The sequence below is a fragment of the Peromyscus eremicus genome, chromosome 9 (assembly GCF_949786415.1).
Source record: "Peromyscus eremicus chromosome 9, PerEre_H2_v1, whole genome shotgun sequence".
In the NCBI taxonomy this organism is placed as follows: domain Eukaryota; kingdom Metazoa; phylum Chordata; class Mammalia; order Rodentia; family Cricetidae; genus Peromyscus; species Peromyscus eremicus.
The window spans coordinates 49,955,169-49,976,205 of record NC_081425.1 but is presented as its reverse complement, the minus strand read 5'-3'; positions in this window follow the sequence as shown (position 1 = coordinate 49,976,205).

Below are 21,037 nucleotides of genomic sequence, written 5' to 3'. Positions count from 1 at the left end.
GGGTAAAAAAATAATGGCAGTCGAAAGTGTCTATGGATCATCTTTCTCTGACAGGTATGTTTTCTAGGCATTCTCTATATCCTAACAATCACAACATAATCTTGGAAACAGAGGCAACATAGTCAGTGTTCAGCATATAACAGCTGTACATCCATCCCTCAGTGTCCATGGGGGATTCGTTCTAGAACCGTGTTACATATCAACATCCATATGTTCCTATGCCTCTCATATAAAATAGCTTAGTGTCTGCACATAGACCATAACCATATACCTGCACACTTCAAACCATCTCCAGAAGGCATAATGCTTGATATGGTATAATGCTATAGGTTGTTGAGCTTGTTGTGTAGGGAATATGACAAGAAAAACAATCTATACCTGTTGATCCAGGATGGCAGGCATGTGATAAACAGGCTGGATGTTATGAGACATCACCTCCCTGTTACAGAAATTGAGGGAGGAGTCTTCTCAAAGACACAGAGATAACAGGGTACAGACTATGCACAGTATCTGGGTAGCAAGAATGAAATCCAGGTGGCAAAGAACTGGGGACTTTTGACACAGACCAGGAGCTGTGCTGTGTGCTTCTCATGGATTCCTTCAGTTCTACTTCTCTGCATTTGAAATGAGTGATCCTATTCAGCCTCTGTTTTGAGATGGGGAAAATGGCATCAGAAGGGTTAAGCTGGGAAGTATGGGAGGACCTAATCCTCCAGGAGTTAAGCTCTCACACTATTAACCCAGAACTCATGGTGCACGTGCTGTGGGAAGCTCATGCCTATAACCCAACACTCACTGTGAATGTACTGTGAGAGACTCAAGACAGTAACCAAGCACTCAAGTGCATGCAAGCCTCCAACCTAGCATTCACAGTACACAGTGCATTACTGTGGGGGTCCCACAGCTGTAACACAGCACTCGTGATGCATGTACAGTGGGAGAATAACGCCTGTTACTTAACACTTATGCTGCATGTACTCTGGGAGGTTCAGGCCTATAACACAGCACTCAAGGTTTATGTACTGTTGGAAACACACACCGCTAACCCAGTACTCATGGTGCATGAGGCTCATGCCTTATAACCCAGCACTCATTGGGAATGCACTGTGACAAACTTAAACAAACCAGAAACCCAGAATTAATGGTACATGTAATGTGGAAGCTCATGACTATAACCCAGCAGTCATGGTGCATTGTATTAGTAGGAGTTCTCTAGGAGAACAGAACTTACAGAATGAGTCTGCACTGTTGGAAGATCATGCTATAACTCGGTATCATGGTCCATATACTGTGGAAGGCTCATGCCTACAACCCAATGTTCATGGTGCATGTACTGTTGTGGGCTCATAGTTGTGCTCCAGCACTCATGGTGAATGTACTCTAGGAGGCTAACCCCTGTATCCCACCATTCATGCTGAATGTACCATGTGAGAGTCAAAGCAAAACTCAGAACTCATGATGCATATACTGTGGGGAACTCATGTCTATAGCCCAGAATTCATGGTGCATATGCTATAAGAGGCTGACACATGTATCACCACACTCATTGCATATGTACCCTGAGAGGCTGACTCCTGTATTCCAGCACTCATAGCCCCTGTATTGTGGGAGACTTACAGCTGTATCCTAGCACTCTGGCTGCATATACTCTGGAAGAATCAGGCCTGTGACCCAGCACTCATGGCTTGTGTATTTTTGGAGACTCAACCACTAACATAGCACTCCTGGTACATGTGCTATGGGAGGTTCATGCCTACAATCCAACACTCACTGTGAGTGTACTGTATGAAGTGCAAACCAGTAACTCAGAACTTGTGCTGCGTGTAATGTGGAGGATCACTCCTATAACCTGGCATTCATGGTGCATATCCTATGAGAAGCTCACAGGGGAAACCCAGAACTTAGTACATGTACTGTGGGAGGTTCACAAGGCTAACCCAGAATTTAGTACATGTACTATGGGAGGTTCACAGGGGTAACCCAGAACTTAGTAAATATATTATGGGAGGCCCACAGCAATAACAAAGTGCTCATGGTGTATTGTATCACTTGGGGTTCTCTGGGGAAACAGAACTTATAGAATGAGTCTTACTATGGGAGGTTGATGCCTATAAACTAGCAATTATGGTGCATCTATTTAGGAGGGTCATGCCTATAAACCAGTTCTCACTGTGAATGTATTGTGTGATGCTCAAAAAAAGTAAGCCAGCACTAATGGTGCATATGCTGTGGCAGGCTGATGCTTATAACCTTGAACTCATTGTGAACACACTATGCGACTCAAAACAATCAGAAACCACTCGTGACACATGTACAGTGAGAGGCTCATGCCTATGACCTGGGGTTCATGGTGCTTGTTCTCTGGTCAGCTCCTGGCTGTAAGCCAGCACTCATGGTACATGTACTACTTTGGGAGGATGACCCTTATAATCCTAGCACTCATGGTACATGTACTCTAATAGGATCATGCCTATTACACAGTACTCATTATAAATGTACTGTGCACAGCTCAGAACAATAAGCCAGCCTTCACTGTGTATGTACTGTATGAGGCCCAAGCCTGTAACCCAGCACTCACCCACACCTGTAACACAGTACTCACCGTGCATGTACCGTGGGACGCTCATGTATGTAACTGAGGACCCATTCTGAATATACTGTGGGGGGACTCAAAACAGGAAGCTAGCGTACAGTGTGCATGTACCGTGTGAGGCCCGAGCCTGGAACCCAGCACTTGTTCTCCATGCTGTCGAGAGACAAACCACTATAAAGCGGCACTCATGCTGCTTGTACTGTTCGGAGCTCATGCCTACAACCCAGCACTCATTGGAAATGTACTGTGCAATACTCCAAACAGTAAGCCAGCTCTCAAGGTGCACATATTGCATGAGGCTCATGCCTATATCGCAGCATTCATTGTGAATGTGCTGTATAAGATTTAAGAGTAAGACAGTACTCTTGGTACATATACTGTGTGAGGCTACTGCCTAAAGTTCACTGTGAATGAGTGCAATATTCAAAACAGTAAGTCAGGAATCATGGCGCATCTATGGGGTAGGCACATGCCTATAATCCAGTGTTCTTTGTGAATGTAATGTGGGAGACTTAAAACAGAAGGCCAGCAGTCATACTGCATATAAACCTCATGCTTGTAACCCCACATTCATTGTGCATTGTACACTGAAGATGCTTGCCTGTAAGGCAGCATTCGTGATGCATGTATCATGGGGAGGGTGACCCCTGTAATTATGGCACATGTGGTACTTGTACTGTAGTAGACTTGTGCCCATTACCCAGGACTCATTCTGGTTGTACCATGAGACAAAAAAAGTAAGCATGCACTCAGGGTGCAGGAGCAACTGTGGGAAGCTCATGCCTATAAACCCAACCCTCATTATGAATACGCAGAGAGGGACTAAACATTAGGCCAGTACTTATGGTACATATTCTGTAGGAAGCTCACACCTATAATCCAGGATTCATGGTGCATATGTCATGGTAGGCTCAAGGCTGTAAGACAGCACTATGGCAGATGACATTGTAATCCTAGCATGGTAAGTGTACTGTGGTAGGCTCATGGCTATCACCCCAGCAGTCATGAGGGATATACTCTGTGGAACTCAAAAGAGTACACTGGCTATCCTAGTTAGGATTAATATTGCTGTGATGGAACACCATGACCAAAAACAATTTGTGGAGGGAACGGTTTATTTGGCTTATATTTCCACACTGCAGTCCATCATTGAAGGAAGTCAGGACAGGAACTCAAACAGGGCAGGAACCTGGAGGCAGGAGCTGATGCAGAGGCCATGAGGGAGTGCTGCTTACAGGCTTGCTCCCCATGGCTTGCTTATCCTGCTTTCTTGTAGAACCTGGGACCATGAGTCCAGGGATGGCACCACCCACAATAGGCTGGGCCTTTCCCCATTAATCACTACTTAAGAAAATGTCTTATAGCTAGAGTTTATGGAGGTATTTTCTCCATTGAGGTTCCTTCCTTTCAGATGGCTCTAGCTTGTATCAAGTTGATATAAAACTAGCCAGGACAAGTTACCCATTGTCATTTTGCCACACAAAAATATCACTGTTAACTCATAACATTTCTTTTCTTGGTCATCCCTGAGACCACACATTAACATCAACATCACAGTATAAAACACTTCACAAACTTAAAAAGTCCCACAGCCATTACAAATTCAAACACTGTAAAATGTGATCTCTTTAAAAATTCAAAGTCTCTTTTAAAACCTAAAATCCCCTTTAAAAATCAATTGCTCAACTGTGGGCTCTTGTAAAATCAAAAATACATTGAATACTTCCTTATTTCAAGAGAGAAAAAACCAGGGCACAGTCACACTCAGATCAAAGCAAAACCAAACTCCCCACAGGATAAATAACAGCATGTCCAATGTCTGGGACCCACTCATCTTCTGGGCTCCTCCAAAGGGCTTGTGTCATTCCTCTGGCTTCACCTTCTACAGCACACACAGCTTCTCTTCCAGGCTCCAACTGACTCCAGTCCTCTGATGCTGCTGTTCTTGGTGGTCAACCACGGTTCTGGCATCTAAGTGCTGAGGTCTTCTGCTGCAACTAGGCCATACTTTCATCAACAGCCTCTCCTGTGCTCTCTTCAGGGACTCCAGCCCCGCCACACAGTGCCAAGCCTCAGCTGTTCTCCATGACCCCTTCATGCCTTCAAAACCAGTACCACCTGGGTGACTCCTACACTACCAAGTTCAATTGCCAGCGTGAGGTACATACAACCTTGGCTGCCTCTGGAACACAGCTTCTGTGTGTTGACTCTCAGGAAACACTTCCAGACGATTGTACCTCAGTATGCTTGTGCCTTGTTAATTACTGATTTTTTTTTCTCAGCTCCAGCTAACCATATCAATTATCCCAGTAATGCAAAGTTTTCACTCTAATGGTTCTGGTCTTTTTTTAACCATGGCTGACTCCTCAGGCCCAGATGACCAGAGCCACAGAATGTTCACCCAAGTGACCTGGTAGAGTTTCTGCTTCCCTCTGAAACTTCACAAGTCAGGCCTCTATCTTCCGTACTGCTCTCAGCGTTCTTATTTCCCAAGCTCCTACAGAACAGCCCACTGAGATCTCAACACTCATTTGCTTTTCTAGCCCAAAGTTCCAAAGTCCTTCTACAACCCTCCCCCAAACACAGACTGTTTCCTGGTACCAATTTCTGTTCTAATTAGGGTTAATATTGCTGTGATGGAACACCATGACCAAAAACAACTTGGGTAGTAAAAGTTTATTTGGCTTCCACATCCATACATAGTTCATCAATAAAGGAAGTCAAGACAGGAACTCAAATAGCACAGGAACCTGGAGGCAGGAGCTGATGCAGATGCTATGGAGGATGCTACATACTGACTTGCTGAACGTGACTTTCTCAGCCTGCTTTCTTATGGAAGCCAGAACCACCAGCTCAGAGAAAGCACCACTTACAAAGGGCTGCCTGCCCCCATCCCAATCAATCACTAATTAAGAAAATATCCTACAGCTACATCTTATGGAGGTATTTTCTCAGCTGAGGTTCCCTCCTTTCAGACGGCTCTAGCTTGTGTCAAGTTGACATAAAACTAGCCAGGATATCAGCATTCATGGTACATATTCTGTGGGAGGCTCCTGTCTATAATCCCGCACTGACTGTGACTGTATTCTGACAGTCTCAAAACAGCAAACCAGGATTCACTGGCATATACTGTGTGATGCTTAAGCCTGTAACTTGGCACTCATTTAGAATTTACTGTGCAAGACTCAAAACAGAAGCCATGGCTAATGGTGCTTATACTCTGCGAGGCTTGTGCCTAAAACCCCAGTATTCATGGTGCATATTGTATGGTAGGCTGACAGATTAAGCCAACATTCATGGTACATGTATTATGGGAGGAAGACACCCATAATCCTAGTTTGCCTGGTGCACATACTGTGGTAGGCTCTTGTCTCTTACCAAGTACATGTGAACGTACTGCATGAGACTCAAAACAGTAAGTCAGTACTCATACAACCCAGCATTCATCAAGTATGGACTGTGGGTGGCTGAGGTCTGTAACCATAACTAAGAACTCATTGTACTTAAATTCTGGTGGTGCATATTTGTAACCACACCTCCTAAATTAGCAATTTTAAACGGAAAGGGGGAAAGCACATTCCCTGGTGACTCAGCAAAAGGTTTGTGATTCACAGAAAGGAGACTGTACCTAAATGAGGTTCATAGTTGGTGTGCTTGAAGGGTAGATGGTCGTTCCACTTGTAAGACTTAATTGTTGGTAGAGCTACGATCTGTGCATATGCAGAGCCTTGATCAGTAAAATTATAATCTATGCACAAGCTTACCACCCCTTCCTGTATCACTATTTCACATTCATTCACTAGTCTTCAGTGTTTTCAGATTAGTCTGAAGGCTTCTCTTCTATGCATCTCCCTCTGTCAGTGTTACGAAGTTAGACCACAGTAAAGGCTTCTCACCATCTGCTGGCTGTCTTTATCACAGGTTGAGCAGACTGAGCTGGTGGCAGGAAGAAGAAACAGAAGCCCAGGGCTCCAGTGTCAGCAGCAGGAATGAGTACCAGAGAGTTACCAGACAGAGGGACACACGCCTTTCATCTCAGCACTTGGGAGGCAGAGGCAGGTGGATATCTGTGAGTTCCAGTCGAGCTCTGTCTACTTATTGAGTTTCGGGATAGCCAGAGCTACACAGTGAGATCCTGTCTCAAAAAAAGTTTCAGTACCGAGAGTCCACAGTACCCAAAGCTTGGAAATGAAACACCAAGAAGCAACTAAGAATTCCTTAGAACAGGAGTTAGGAAATTAATTCAGTGATAGAGGACTTGTTCAGCAAACCTAAGGCTTTGTAGGAGCCAAAGCTGCCAAGTCTACAGGGCACCAAAGATGAAAGAGACAAAGCCCAGGAACTGTGAAGCTAGCAGCTGGGTGGCATTCCAAACCCAGAGCATCAGGCCCCTTCCGTTGGAGCTTGGAGAACCCCACAGAAGAGGAGGAGGAAGAATTGTAGGAGTCAGAGGTGAGCTACACCAGGAAAACACGGCCCACAGAATCAATTGAACAGGACTAAAGGTGTTTACAGAGACTGAACCGGCAATCACAGAGCCTGCGTGGGTCTGTGCTAGGTCCTCTACAAATATGTTGTGGCTGTTAGCTTGATGTTTTTGTGGGACTTGTAACAGTGAGGGTAGGAGTATCTCTTACTCTTTTGCCTGCCCTCAGAGCCCTTTTCCTCCCACCGCTCTGCCTCACCCAGCCCTGATATGAGGGTTTGTGCCTGATCTTATTATAACTTGTTATGTGGTGTTCAATTAATATCCCTGGGAGGCCTGCTCTTTTCTGAAGGGAAATGAAAGAGGAATGGATCTGGGGGAGAGGAGAGGTGAGGAGTGGTTGGGAGGAGTTGGGAGGAACTGTATGAGAGAAGGATGAAAGATAGATAGATAGATAGATAGATAGATAGATAGATAGATAGATAGATAGATGGATGGACGGATGAATGCATACATACATACATACATACATATGTACATACATACATACATAGACAGATACATAGATACATACATACATACATACATAGATACATAGATAAATAGATAGATACATAAGATATATAGATACATAGGTACATAGATGGAGAGATAGGCAGGCAGGTAGGTAGATAGATAAAATTATTCTGACCCTAGAGTCCACATTTTTCCCATCCTATCACTCCACTAGTACCCTGAGTATGGACTCCTTGGATTTGTCCTTTCCTTCCATGAGTTCTTGCTTCACCCTGACCTCTTGGAGCAGAGCTTTACACCTGGATATTTTTGGTTGCCTGCTTCTAGCTATCACAGGCAGTCTTTGGTGGCTCTGATCCCAGAGGTTGGCCTTAGCACACTTGAATGACAATGCCCTGTGAACAGAGATGGCCCAGGCCACTCTCTTCTAGGTTCCCCCAAACAGCTGCTGAGAATTGTAAAACATTTTCCCTCAGAGTCTCTGAGCTGTGGGTTAAATGCTGGTGTTAATTATCTGTGTGTGGACATGTTGCTCCAGCTGTCTGCAGCACCAGTCACAGGGGACACATGTGTAGGATGCATACTCAGCCAGAATGCCATGCCTGGGACCTAGTTCTAACCTTGTGAATCCTGGACTGGCTACCTCCATCCTCTGAGCCTGGAAGTCTTTCCTTAAATAACTAAGAGGCTGAGGTATCTTTCACTGGGTGAGAACCCATTGGCATTTATTGAAGTAGACTGCAGAACTTACGTAAAAAGTCTGTAAGAATGTCCAGCTTTGTTTTGATTTCATCCAACCCATAATTTGAGAAGTGTCCCTGGGATCCATCTGTGGTATCGGAAAAGCCCACAGTGCCTGGCTGTTATCAGGCATATAGCATGTGTAATGCTCTAGACCCTGGCCATCCATGCACCCTTAAGACACCTGAATCTTCTCTCCTGAGCAGCAGTCTTGAGCCAGGCCTCAGAGAGTCTTCCAGCTCCTGTGCACTTGCTAAGGTGGGGAGGAGAGTTGCTACACCAACCACTGTGGCCTTTATCAGTCTTTCCCTCTGATATAACAAGTCTTCCTAGAAGTGAACCTCTTTCCCATTGATGTATGTTGTAATAGCTCTGTGGCAAGCCTACACAGAGAGGAGGGCTGGGGGGAGGGGAGGGCGGGCGGCGAGTAGGGGTGTAAGAGGAAAGAAGAGGAGGGAGGGGATGTGGGAGGTAGAAGAGAAGGGCAATCACCTAAGGGGGAAATAACAGGAAGGAGGGAGGAAGGAGGGAGGGAATGAGGGAAGGGAGAAGGGAGGGAGAGAGGGAGTATGAACCATTGAACCAAATCCTTCAGAAGTGGTCTGACTTAGCTCATCTTCAACCACCTTCTGAGCATGCTCAAGGACTCCTGCATGTCATTCCAAATCTCTGGTGAGAACTGCTGAGCACAGGTGGCTTTGACAGCTGCAAGCCAAGCTCCTGTCCTCAAAAGAAGAGCACTGGGGGTTTGTTTTTTTTAATGCAGAAAAGAAAGTAGAAGAAGCTGTAAAACCAAGCACCTCCAGGGTGACCAATGAGAGCTCCGGGGGCCGAGGGTAGACTTGGAGCTGTGAGGTCTCCTGTCAGCAGGCCACTCCCTTGGTTCTTTCCATCTTTCCCCAAGACCAAGGCATCCGAGACTCAGGTCACCTTTGACACTGTTCACGCCCTCCACACAGAAGAGGCTGAAAGTTGGATCTTTTCTTCTGATCCTGGGGCAGCTTCACCATTTCTGGGCAGAAAGACTTCGGGTTCTCGGCCATTTCTGTGCCCAGAAATCCTTTCTCGTTTGGCAGGAAGCCAACCACAAAAGAGAGCCTCTTATCCTAAGCTCCCCTCAGCCTATGGAGAGCCCTCACTGACACACTGAGCTCTGTTTACTTTTTAAAATTTAGCTTCCCCGCAAGATGCAGGTTTGGTGAGGAGGGCACATACATTTACACAGGGGTACGCATGCGTGTGCAGGCCAGAGGTGACACCAGTGTCTTCCTCCATCTCTCTCCACCTTTTTTTGTTTTTAAATGGGATCACTCACCAAACCTGGAGCTCACTGATTGGCTAAGCTGGCTGGACAGCAAACCTAAGGTATACTTTTGTCCCCACCTCCCTAGTATACCCAGCTTTTTATGTAGGTACCCAAACTCAGGTCCTCATGCTTGAACAGCAAGCCCGTTCCCCACTAAACTGTCTCCCCAGCCCCTCAAGATGTAACTTAATTATCCCCATGCTGAAGGCTTCCCTTGACCCTGTAACCTAGAATGGATGGTTTTCTCCCACTCCTGTGCCAGTGTGTCTCCATTCTCAGGCTTCCTCTTTTACCTTAATTGTTGCACTATCTTGTTGATTGTCTGCTTTCCTCGTTGGACTGAGCTCAAGCTTCTTGAGAGCCAAAGTCATGTGTTATCTCACTATGTGTCCTGGAGCCTTGTTCCACAAGGCAGGGCCTGTGTGTCAGCAACAGCAGCAACCCTTGGGGGTTGGAGGCTTGTCAGGAAGCCAAACATCCAGGCTTCACTGGAAAAACCACGAAGAGGAACCCTCAGTTTTAACAAGATCCCTAGACATAGCAGAAGCATTATAAAGTGTGACAAGCTCTATCTAGAGACCATGTGTACCGTGTCTTATATACCACAGTCATTCAGAAAGTGTTTGTTGAGTGACTAGGTGCCTGGATGTCAAAATGAATGTCAAACCCCAGCCAGTTCAACCGCGGCCATTGGTGAAACCCTAGAGTTCGTGCTTAGCTCTTTGAATAAAGTTGTCTCCACCACCAGAGTGAGAGCAAACCTCCCGCCCTCTCCTCTAACTTTATATCTCTGTTCCAAATCTCTGGTGAGAACTGCTGAGCACAGGTGACTTTGACAGCTGCAAGCCAAGCTCCTGTCCTCAAAAGAAGAGCACTAGCGTATTATTATTATTGTTTTTTTTTTAAATGAAGAACCAGGCACCGCCCATGGACAACTGTATCCCAAGCTCAAAAATGTAATTAGAAAAAATAGTTTTCAGGGCAGCTCATCCATAATCCACCCTGAAACAGTGCCTTTGAGGAAGGGGGTAGTTCATCAGGGGCTGTGAGTGATGTGCCAGCCGGCAGACCATGCAGGGAGGAAGCCTGGCTCTCATTAGTCATCCCTCCCCCCTCTCTAACCACACAGACTGCAGAGCAAGCACAAAGGGTGTCCTCTAGGTCTGCAATGGGCTGCTCATCATCAGCTTCTGCATTGCATCTCTGGCCAGCTACTCAACTTTCATGTCTAAGGGATGGAGCCTCCAGCAAAGCCTGCTGGGAAAAAAATCTCTGGAGCTCACACTGGTATCAGATGTGAACTTAACCACCTGATCCCACCACTCTTCCATACTACCCCCAAACCACCTCCTACTGTGTGTCTTAGATACTTTCCTACAGCTCTGATAAAAATATCCAGACAAAAGCAACTTCAGGACACAAGGGTTTATTTTGGCCCTTCAAGTGCAGTCCATCATGGTGGAGAAGTGAAGGCAGCAGGAGTTTGAAGAGGCTGGTCACAATAATTCTTCAGTCAAGAAGAAGAGAGCAATGGATGCTTGTACTCTTTCTGTAGGTCAGGATCCCCTCCTAGAGAATGGTGTCACTCACAGTGGTCTTCCCATAACATTTAATTTAACCAAGATATTGCCATTGACAGGCATGCCCAGAAGCCCTTCTCCCAGATTATTATAAATTTCATCACATTGAGAATTGAGAACAACCATTATAGTCCATTATAGTCTATAAATACAGAGTTTTACTGATGTGTCAAATTCCAATTTTGTCCAAGAATAAGCAATCCCATGACTTGTGGGATCTTGGAGTTGAAAAGGCCACAGGTAGTTATGACCACACCTGCTCCAAACTCCATGGTCAATAGATCATCCATTGGCTTGGGATCCACACACGAGTGACACAGAAGGAAACTAAGCCTTGCTATTGATGTTACTTTCTGTCTGCAGCACATTTACCTTCAGATAATTTCAGTCTCGATTGTCTCCTGAATGAGAAGGCACAGTTCCCATCACCACATCACAGCAGGGGAACCTGAGACCCAGAAAGGCTAAGCTTCTTCCCATTTTTGGGAATTTATACTTCTCTAGACTCTGAAAGAATTTTCCATGGCTTAAATAAAATATTTACATAATGACAGTATTCAAAGTTTCACTGTAGAAACATCTTGGCATCTGGTCAAAACAAAGCGCAAAACGAGTGTTATGACAATTTAAGTACTCCAATTTATGGAGAAAATCGCCATTCCCAGGTTTTATTTGCTCAATAAACTTATATTGAACATTTTAAAGATATCACTAGTTGTATACACAGGAATAGAAAATAAAGACAAAAAGAAATCAGACATCCTCCAGGCAAAGGAGAGGATTTTTGTGTTGATGACAAAAAAAAAAAAAAAAAAAAAAAAAAAAAAAAAAAAAAGACTCTCTTTACTATGATTTGTATGAAATTGGCCTCTGGGTTTCCTAGTGGGCCAAGTAAAAAGGGAAATACAAGCTGTTGCTGTCAGATGGAGGAAAGAGAGACATTCTATTCAGAAGTAACCACGTGATAGTGCAGAGTCCTAAATGAAATTCATTAGCAGAGGCTTATAGAAGTGGAATTAAGTTATTATTAGATCATCTCTTCAGTAGTAACCATATGGAGGATGTAGAAATAACCTCAGTGAAAAAGATGATTCGCAGGGCAGAGAGCCAGCTCAGTGGTTAAGAACATGTACTGCTCTTGCAGAGGACACCGATTCTGTTCCCAGCACCCATAATGGACAACTTCACAACTACTTGTAATTCCAGCTCCAGGGGATCCAGTGTCATCTTCTGGCCTCTTCAGGTACCTGTGCTCATATACATGTACCCACATACAGATGCACACATAATTAAAAATAAAAATAAAATTTTTTAAATAATATTTGCATTTGAATTTCGTGTTCTGGTGAATAGCAAGCATCCCATGGATTTCCTCCTTTTGTCAAGCAAACATCTTTAAGGAACCCTTCTTGGTCAGAGTCTTTGCAGCCATATCCCCTGGACTCATTCAACTAAACTTCTGCCAGCTCACCCCTGATTGCCCCCTATGGGCCTCTTTGTCCTTTGTCTTATCAGGTATCTTAGCTCAGCTACTGTAACAAAATACTTATCTTAGTCAATGTCCTATTGCTATGAAGAGACACTGTGAATGCTTAATCATACCACAAAGAAACATGCTCAACTATGTTCATAGCAGCACTATTCGTAATAGTCAGAACCTGGAAACAACCTAGATGCCTATCAACTGAAGAATGGATTAAGAAAATGTGGTACATACATACAATGGAGTACTACTCAGCAGAGAAAAACAATGACAGCATGAAATTTGCAGGTAAATGGATGGAACTGAGTGAGGTAACCCAAACCCAGAAGGACAAACATGGTATATACTCACTCATAAGTGGATTCTAGATATAAAGCAAAGAACAATCAGACTGCAACCCACAGAACCAGGGAGGCTATATGGCAGATGGGACCCTAGGATGACTGTAGCTTAGAATAAGTTTTGGTCTTACTCAAAAAAATAAATAAGCAAAAACAAACAAAAAATAAATAAATAAATAAAATAAACCAATCAAGAAAATCCCTTATGGAAGTGCCCAGCAGTTTGCATTCTAGTTGATTCCAGCCAGATACAGTCAAGTTGATGACAACCAAGACTACCACAGATGGCTTTTCCTCATAAGTCTGCATAGTCTCACATCCCTCAGCCCACTATTGCTCATTATTATTGCTGTCTTTATTCTTCACCACAGCTATTCACTGAGCACAACAAAACTTTTTTTGTTTTAATGTCAAGAGCTCTTCCCACTAGATTAAAGCTCTGGAACAATAGGAAAAAAAGAAATGAAAAGGGAGACATAACAACAGACAATGAGGAAATCCAGAGAATCATCAGGTCGTACTTCAAAAACCTATACTCCACAAAATTGGAATATCTAAAAGAAATGGACAATTTCCTAGATAGGTACCACATACCAAAATTAAATCAAGACCAGATAAACAATTTAAATAGACCTATAACCCCTAAGGAAATAGAAACAGTCATTAAAAGTCTCCCAACCAAAAAAAGCCCAGGATCAGATGGTTTCAACACAGAATTCTACCATAATTTCAAAGAAGAGCTAATACTAATACTCTTCAAATTGTTCCACACAATAGAAACAAAAGGAACATTATCAAACTCTTTTTATCAGTTACCCTGCTAACCAAACCACACAAAGATGCAGCAAAGAAAGAGAATAACACACCAATCTCCCTTATGAGCATTAATGCAAAAGTACTCAATAAAATACTGGCAAACTGAATCCAAGAACACATCAAAAAAATTATCCACCATGACCAAGTAGACTTCATTCCCAGAGATACAAGGATGGTTGAACATATGAAAATTTGTTAATATAATAAGCAAATTGAAAGAAAAAAACACATGATCATCTCATTAGATGCTGAAAAGCCTTTGACAAAATCTAACACCCCTTCATGATTAAGGTCTTGGAGAGATCAGGAATACAGGGAACATACCTAAACATAATAAAGGCAATTTACAGCAAGCCAACAGCCAACATCAAATTAACTGAAGAGAATCTCAAAGTGATTCCACTAAATCAGGAACAAGAAAAGGCTACCCACTCTCCCAACATCTATTCAATATAGTACTCGAAGTTCTAGCTAGAGCAATAAGACAACAAAAGGAGATCGGGGCATACAAATTGGAAAGAAAGAGGTCAAACTTTCACTATTTACAGACGATATGGTAGTATCCATAAGTGCCCCCCAAAGTTCTACCAGGGAACTCCTACAGCTGATAAACACCTTCAGTAATGTGGCAGGATACAAGATTAACTAAAAAGAATTTGTTGCTCTCCCATATACAAAGGATAAACAGGCTGAGAAAGAAATCAGAGAAACATCACCCTTTACAATAGCCACAAATAATATCAAATACCTTGGGGTAACTCTAACTAAGCAAGTGAAAGACCTGTATGACAAAAACTTTAAGTCCCTGAAGAAAGAAATTGAAGAAGATATTAGAAAATGGAAAGATCTTCCATGTTCATGGATAGATAGGAAAAATGGCAACCTTTCCAAAAGCAATCTACAGATTCAATGCAATCTCTATCAAAATCCTAACACAATACTTCACAGACCTGGAAAGAACAATACTCAACTTCATATGGAAAAAAAAAAAACCCAGGATAGTTAAAAGAATCCTATACAAAAAAAGCAACTTCTGGAAACATCATCATCCCTGACCTCAAGCACCACTAGAGTTATAGTAATAAAAACAGCTTGGTATTGGCATTAAAACTGACATGTGGACCAATGGAATCAGATTGAAGACCCTGACATTAGTCCACACACCTGTGAACACCTGATTTTTGACAAAGAAGCCAAAACTGCATAATGGAAAAAGAAAGCATCTTCAACAAATGGTGCTGGCATAACTGGATGTCAACATGTAGAAGATTGCAAATAGATCCATATCTATCACCATGTACAGAACTCAAGTCCAAGTGGATCAAAGACTTCAATGTAAATCCAGTTACACTGAACCTGATAGAAGAGAAAGTAGAAAGTAGCCTTGAACACTTTGGCACAGGAGATAGCATCCTAAATATAACACCAGTATCACAGACATTGAGAGCAACAGTTAATAAATGGGATCTCCTGAAACTGAGAAGCTTCTGTAAGGTGAAGGACATGGTAAATAAGACAAAACAACAGCCTACAGAGTAGGAAAAGATCTTCACCAACCTCACATGAGACACAGGACTGAACTCCAAAATATATAAAGAATTCAAGAAACTAGACATCAAAAATACCAAACAATCCAATTAAAAAATGGGCTACAGAGCCAAAAAGAGAATTCTCCACAGAAGAATCTCAAATGGCCAAAAGACGTTTAAGGAATTTCTCAACATCCTTAGTCATCAGGGAAATGCAAATCAAAATGACTCTGAGATACCATCTTACACCTGTCAGAATGGCTATGATCAAAAACATGGATGACAGCTTATGTTGGAGAAGATGTGGAACAAGGGGAACACTCCTCCACTGTTGGTGGGAAGGCAAACTTATACAGCCACTTTGGAAACCAATATGATGATTTCTCAGAAAATTGGGAATCAATCTACCTCAAGACCCAGCTGTACCACTCTTGGGCATATACCCAAGGAATGTTCAATCATACCACAAGGACACTTTCTCAACTATGATCATAGCAGCATTATTCATAATAACCAGAACCTGGAAACAATCTAGATGCCCCTCAACCAAAGAATGGATTTTTTAAAATGTGGTACATATACACAATGGAGTACTCAGCAGTAAAAAAGTGAGATCATAAAATTTTTTAGGCAACTAGAAAGTATCATTCTGAGTGAGATAACCCAGACTCAGAAAGACAAACATGGTATGTACTCACTCATAAGTGGATACTAGAGGTAAAGCAAAGGATAACCAGACAACAACTCACAGCTGCAGAGAAGCTATCTAATAAGGAGGACCCTAAGAGGGGCACATGGATCATCCTAGGAAGGGGAAATAAATGAGATCTCCATGAGTAAACTGGAGATGAGGGGGCAATGGAGGGTAGGGGTGGGGGATGAGAACATAAGGGAATGGGATGGTTGAGCTAGAACAGGGACAGAGTGGGAGAGCAATAAAAGAGATACTATGATGGAGACATCACAGGGATAGGGAGAAATCTAGTGCTAGGAAGTTCCCAGGAATCTGCAAGGATGACCCCAGCTTAAACTACCAGCAATAGTGGAGAGGGTGCCTGAACTGGCTTACCCCAGTAATCAGATGAGTGAATACCCTAACTGTCATCACAGAGCCTTCATTCAGTAACTGATGGAAGCAGATATAGAGGTCCACAGCCAAGTACCAGGCCAAGCTCCTGGAACCCAGTTGAAGAGAGAGAAGAGGGATTCTATGAGCAAGGGACATCAAGACCATGATGGAGAAACATACAGAGACAATGAAGCCAAACTAGTTGGAACTCATGAACATTAGACTAACAGCTATGGAGTCTCCAAGGGACTGGACTAGGCCCTCTGCATAAGTGAGACAGTTGCGTAGCTTGATCTGCTTAAGAGGCCCCCTGGCAGTAGGATCAGTATCCATCCCTGATGCATGAGCTGGGTTTTTAGTGCCCACTATCTATGGTGGGACACCTTGTACAACGTTGATGCGGGGGAAGGGCTTGGACCTGCCTCAACTGAATATACCAGGCTCTGCTGACTCCCCATGGGAGGCCTTTCTTTGGCAGAGGAGGGGATGGGGGTGTGCTGGGGGGGAGAAGGCTTGGGTGGGAGGAGGGGAAAAAATCGGATCTGTGGTTGGTATGTAAAATGAATAAAAAACTTCTTAATTAAAAATAAGAAGTTTAGTCAATTGTCATCATGGCAAAGAGCATTGAGGCATGCAGGCAGGCATGATGCTGGAGAAGTAGCTGTGAATTCTACATCTGAATCTGCAGGCAGCAAGAAGAGAGTAGAGAGTCATTGGGCCTGGCTTGGGCTTCTGAAATCTCAAAGCCCATCCCCACTGATGTACTTCCTCAAACAAGGTCATCCCTACCCCAATAAGACCACACCTCCTAGTCCTAAGTAGTGCCACTCCCTGATGACTAAGCTGTCAAATATATGAACCTATGAGGTCATTCCTATTCAAGCCACCACAACACCCAATGTTGGAAGGGGTTAAATACAGAAATTTGTTTTCTCGTATTTCCAGAGCTGGGAATCTCAGTGTTAAGGTGCCAGTCAACTGGATTTCTGGAAAGTGCTCACTTCTTAGTCAGTGTCTTTCTTGCACTATTGTGTCCTAATATGGGGTAGGGGTGGTACATTCTGGTAACTTATTTCAAGGACACTAATCTCATCATCAAGTTCTCACTTTTGTGGCTCCCTCTCAGTACCCCCACCTCCTAGCACTTCTACCTCCTAATCACATCATGTTGGAGAATGAGGCTTCAGGATATAAACTGGAAGAGGAGGACACAAACATATGGTCTATAACATTAGGGTGACGGTTTCCTGTGCTTGACTGACTCTGAGAGCCTATCACCCTGAAACCTTTGCCTCCCTGTAGCTCCAACTGTAGTCTGTGGTTGTTTTCCATTCCCTTGGTGGCTTTGGACTACTCCTGTGGATGCATGGCCACATTATCCCAGGTGTGAGCCTCCAATGGATGTCAAGCAGCTATAGGTCTCCATGGCCAGTCATACCCTTCCCCAGAATCCCCATCAGAACCTACCACCATACCCCTGGCTCCACCCCATCCTCTCCCAAGCTTTTCTCCCACCTGTACATCCTTTCCTTCTGCATGTCTAAAGAGCTTGTCTATACTCCCTACTACTTTCACTTCCTGAACACCCCTCAAATGTGCCTCCACCCTCCATCCATTCCCTCTAAGACTTCTGCTACATCTCCCAACTTTATCCAAAGTTGCCTCCAGGACTGAGCATGAAAATACAAATAGCAATTGCAGATCCCGTTGATAACTTTAAGGAGAATCTGGTCACTTACAGGTTAAATTCCCAGACCTTCCTGTCAACCCTGTGACGTGTTTCACGATCTGTCTCTAAATCACCTCTGAACATTTCTGACCCAGAGTGCTGTAGCTAGAACCCAAAAAAAAGTCTCCCCTGAGAGCAGTCAGCTCCAACACATGCCACAGCTTCAAAATTCAGGCCTTTTTCAAAGCATCTTTTCTGCTGTATGTCTTGTTTTTGGCTTTTCTCTTGGCTGACTTTGAAGACTCCAAACAATTGTCCCCTCTCAGGGTCTTTCTTTGAGCACCCCAAGCTGAAAAGGGTCCTCTTCTCAGAGCTCCTTCATGTTCCTACTGCAATTACCACATGACCACATTGCCTTGGCTCTTGTTGGCTCCTGTGGCTTCCTCCCCAGAGAAAATCAGTATGTTTGGTGCCACATGGTCCTTTATACATCTCAGACTTCTTAATGGCAACTAGACACTTAATACTTAAACGTCTGATGACTGCATAAACATATGAATACCAAGAAATTGGGAATAGAATCTAGATATCCTTCATCCTACATCAAAATTATTTCTTTCCTACCTCCTTAGAGTCCACATAGTCGCCCCCTCTTTCTCTCTGCAGATCTTTCTGGAGAAGAGAGAGTATAACAGAATGGCTAGGAGACCACCATGGAAAAGACCATCCACCCAGCCCAAGCAAGCTCCTTGGAGATTCAGGGGGAGGTAAAATAATTACCAGGGAAAGGATAAGAGGCCCATGACTGAACTCTGGAGAAAACAGGGGTATAAGAAAGACTTGGGGCTTTGAAGTAAGCAGAAAGTGAGGGAACCTGGGAAGAGGTGAGCTATTAAAGAGATGTAGATGATCTCAGAATAATTAAAGAAGGAAGTCATGAAGAAGACATGACAGTCACAGCCAGTCCAGAGCAAGACAAGGATGATCCACAGAAAGATGTACATGCAGTGTAGGGTCAGGAATTAGAGAATAAGGGGTCCAGGTTGGAGTTAAGGGCATGGAAATTTGACCAGGCAATCCCAGGCCTATACAGAGTCAGGATCCAGATCTTGTTCACAATGGGGAACATTCTTTATTCCTACAAAACTATACCCATAATTTACCAATTCTGAGAGAATGAACATTTGAAAACATCTTTGTGCTTTAAGGAGTTTGTGGCAGGGGTGCCTGGATAAGGAGAAGCTGAGAGGGGCGTTGTAAATGGTCCCTATCACTGTAAATTGTCAGGAGGCTCTTTCAGCCCAGCATCAGGAGAGGTGGGATGAACACTGAGAATGCATCTTAGTCTGAAGAGATGTTCTGCTACATCGAGTGGAAACTGGGGAAAGTCTTTACTCTGCACATACCCTTGTATTTTATGCTAAGACCCTCAACCCAGTCTCAGAAGGCCAAAATCCAGCCAAGGGTTCTACCAGCCCTCTGAGAATGCAATGGCTCCAACCATTTTTGGAAAAGGCAAAGTCACCACTGAAATACCTCCAAACTCACTGTACTACCTAGCAAGAGTGTGGACTGCTGTGAATGTCCTCTTGAATCCTTGTTCTCCCCCAAGATGCTCAGAAGCCAATGGGATCCTGGTTCTTTGGGAGTCCAGAAAGAACACTATATAAAACAAGTTGAAGCAGATCTCAAAGTGAGCGCCCTAGATGGTGCTGTAGCAATCTATTAGATATCACTGGCCTTAATAATTACTTCTCTAATTGCTGTAACCAAATACCTAATGAGAAGCAATTTAATGGGAGATTGATTTGTTTTGGCTCACAGTTTAAGGGTTTTAGTCCATAGTGGGAGGGAAGGCATGTTAGCAGAAAAGTGAAGTGGCTGGTCACATTGAGTTCACAGTAAGGAACATGAGAGTGTCAAGGAAGCAGAGTCAGGCTACAAAACTTCAAGGCCCATCCATACTGACCCACTTCTTCCAGTGAGGCTCCATAACCTTCCAAAATACAGCCACCAACTGAGGCCTAAGAGGGATATTTTAAACTCAAACCACAACAAGGGCCATAAGATTTTTACAGCCATTGCTGACATTTATGGGAAAGTTGAAACTGTGCTGGTCTGCCTACCTGGAAAGTTTTAGGTTCCCTTCAGCCAATCTCTGGATGGTTTTCTAGTACCTTCAGTACTGAAATGCCAGCAGATATCAACTCAACTCTTTATCACAAATAGAACTATCACTGTCATCATCATATCATCATCATCATCATCATCATCATCATCAATCATCATCATCACAGGGTCTCACTTCCTAGCAAATTACCAGCCTGGAGCTTGTAATTTTCCTTACTCCCCGTTCCAAGTGTTAGGATTATAGCCATTTATGACACCTGTCTATCTGCTTCTTAAATCTTGTTCTAGGATCACTTGCACCTGAAGTTTGATCTTCCAGATTTCCAGCACTGTATAAGTTCTACAAGTTCCACCCTAAAGTGAACCTATAGAAAGATGACATAGTAGTTACCATCTAATAGGTCATGCTGATGACATCGTATGGGTGGCCAGAGGAACAGATCAGGGAAGGTGGGAGTCTTCTGGGAATAAAGCAGAATTGGGGCCTGAAATGACAAGTGAGTGAAGAGGAAAAAGGCAGGGAGTTCTAAATGAGAATGCACCAGCAACAGAAAATAAGAGAGGTAGGGTAGATTGGAGCTTAGTTACTCAGGCTCTAAAAGCCAGACCAAGCTTGAGAGGGGGACCCACAAGAGGGATATGTGGAAAGAGTCCCTGCCTTGAACTTGATGCCCTGGTATGAAGCCTGCCTCTAGTTAGGGATTGGAAAACATGGAGAAGGTGCTTAACCTTTCCGAACCTTTTCTCAGATGATATCCTGAGAGTAAGCCCTTGACTTTGCAGTTCTCATGTTGCATCTTACTAGTCCCCATTTTTGTCCCATAAAGCAGCACTGGCA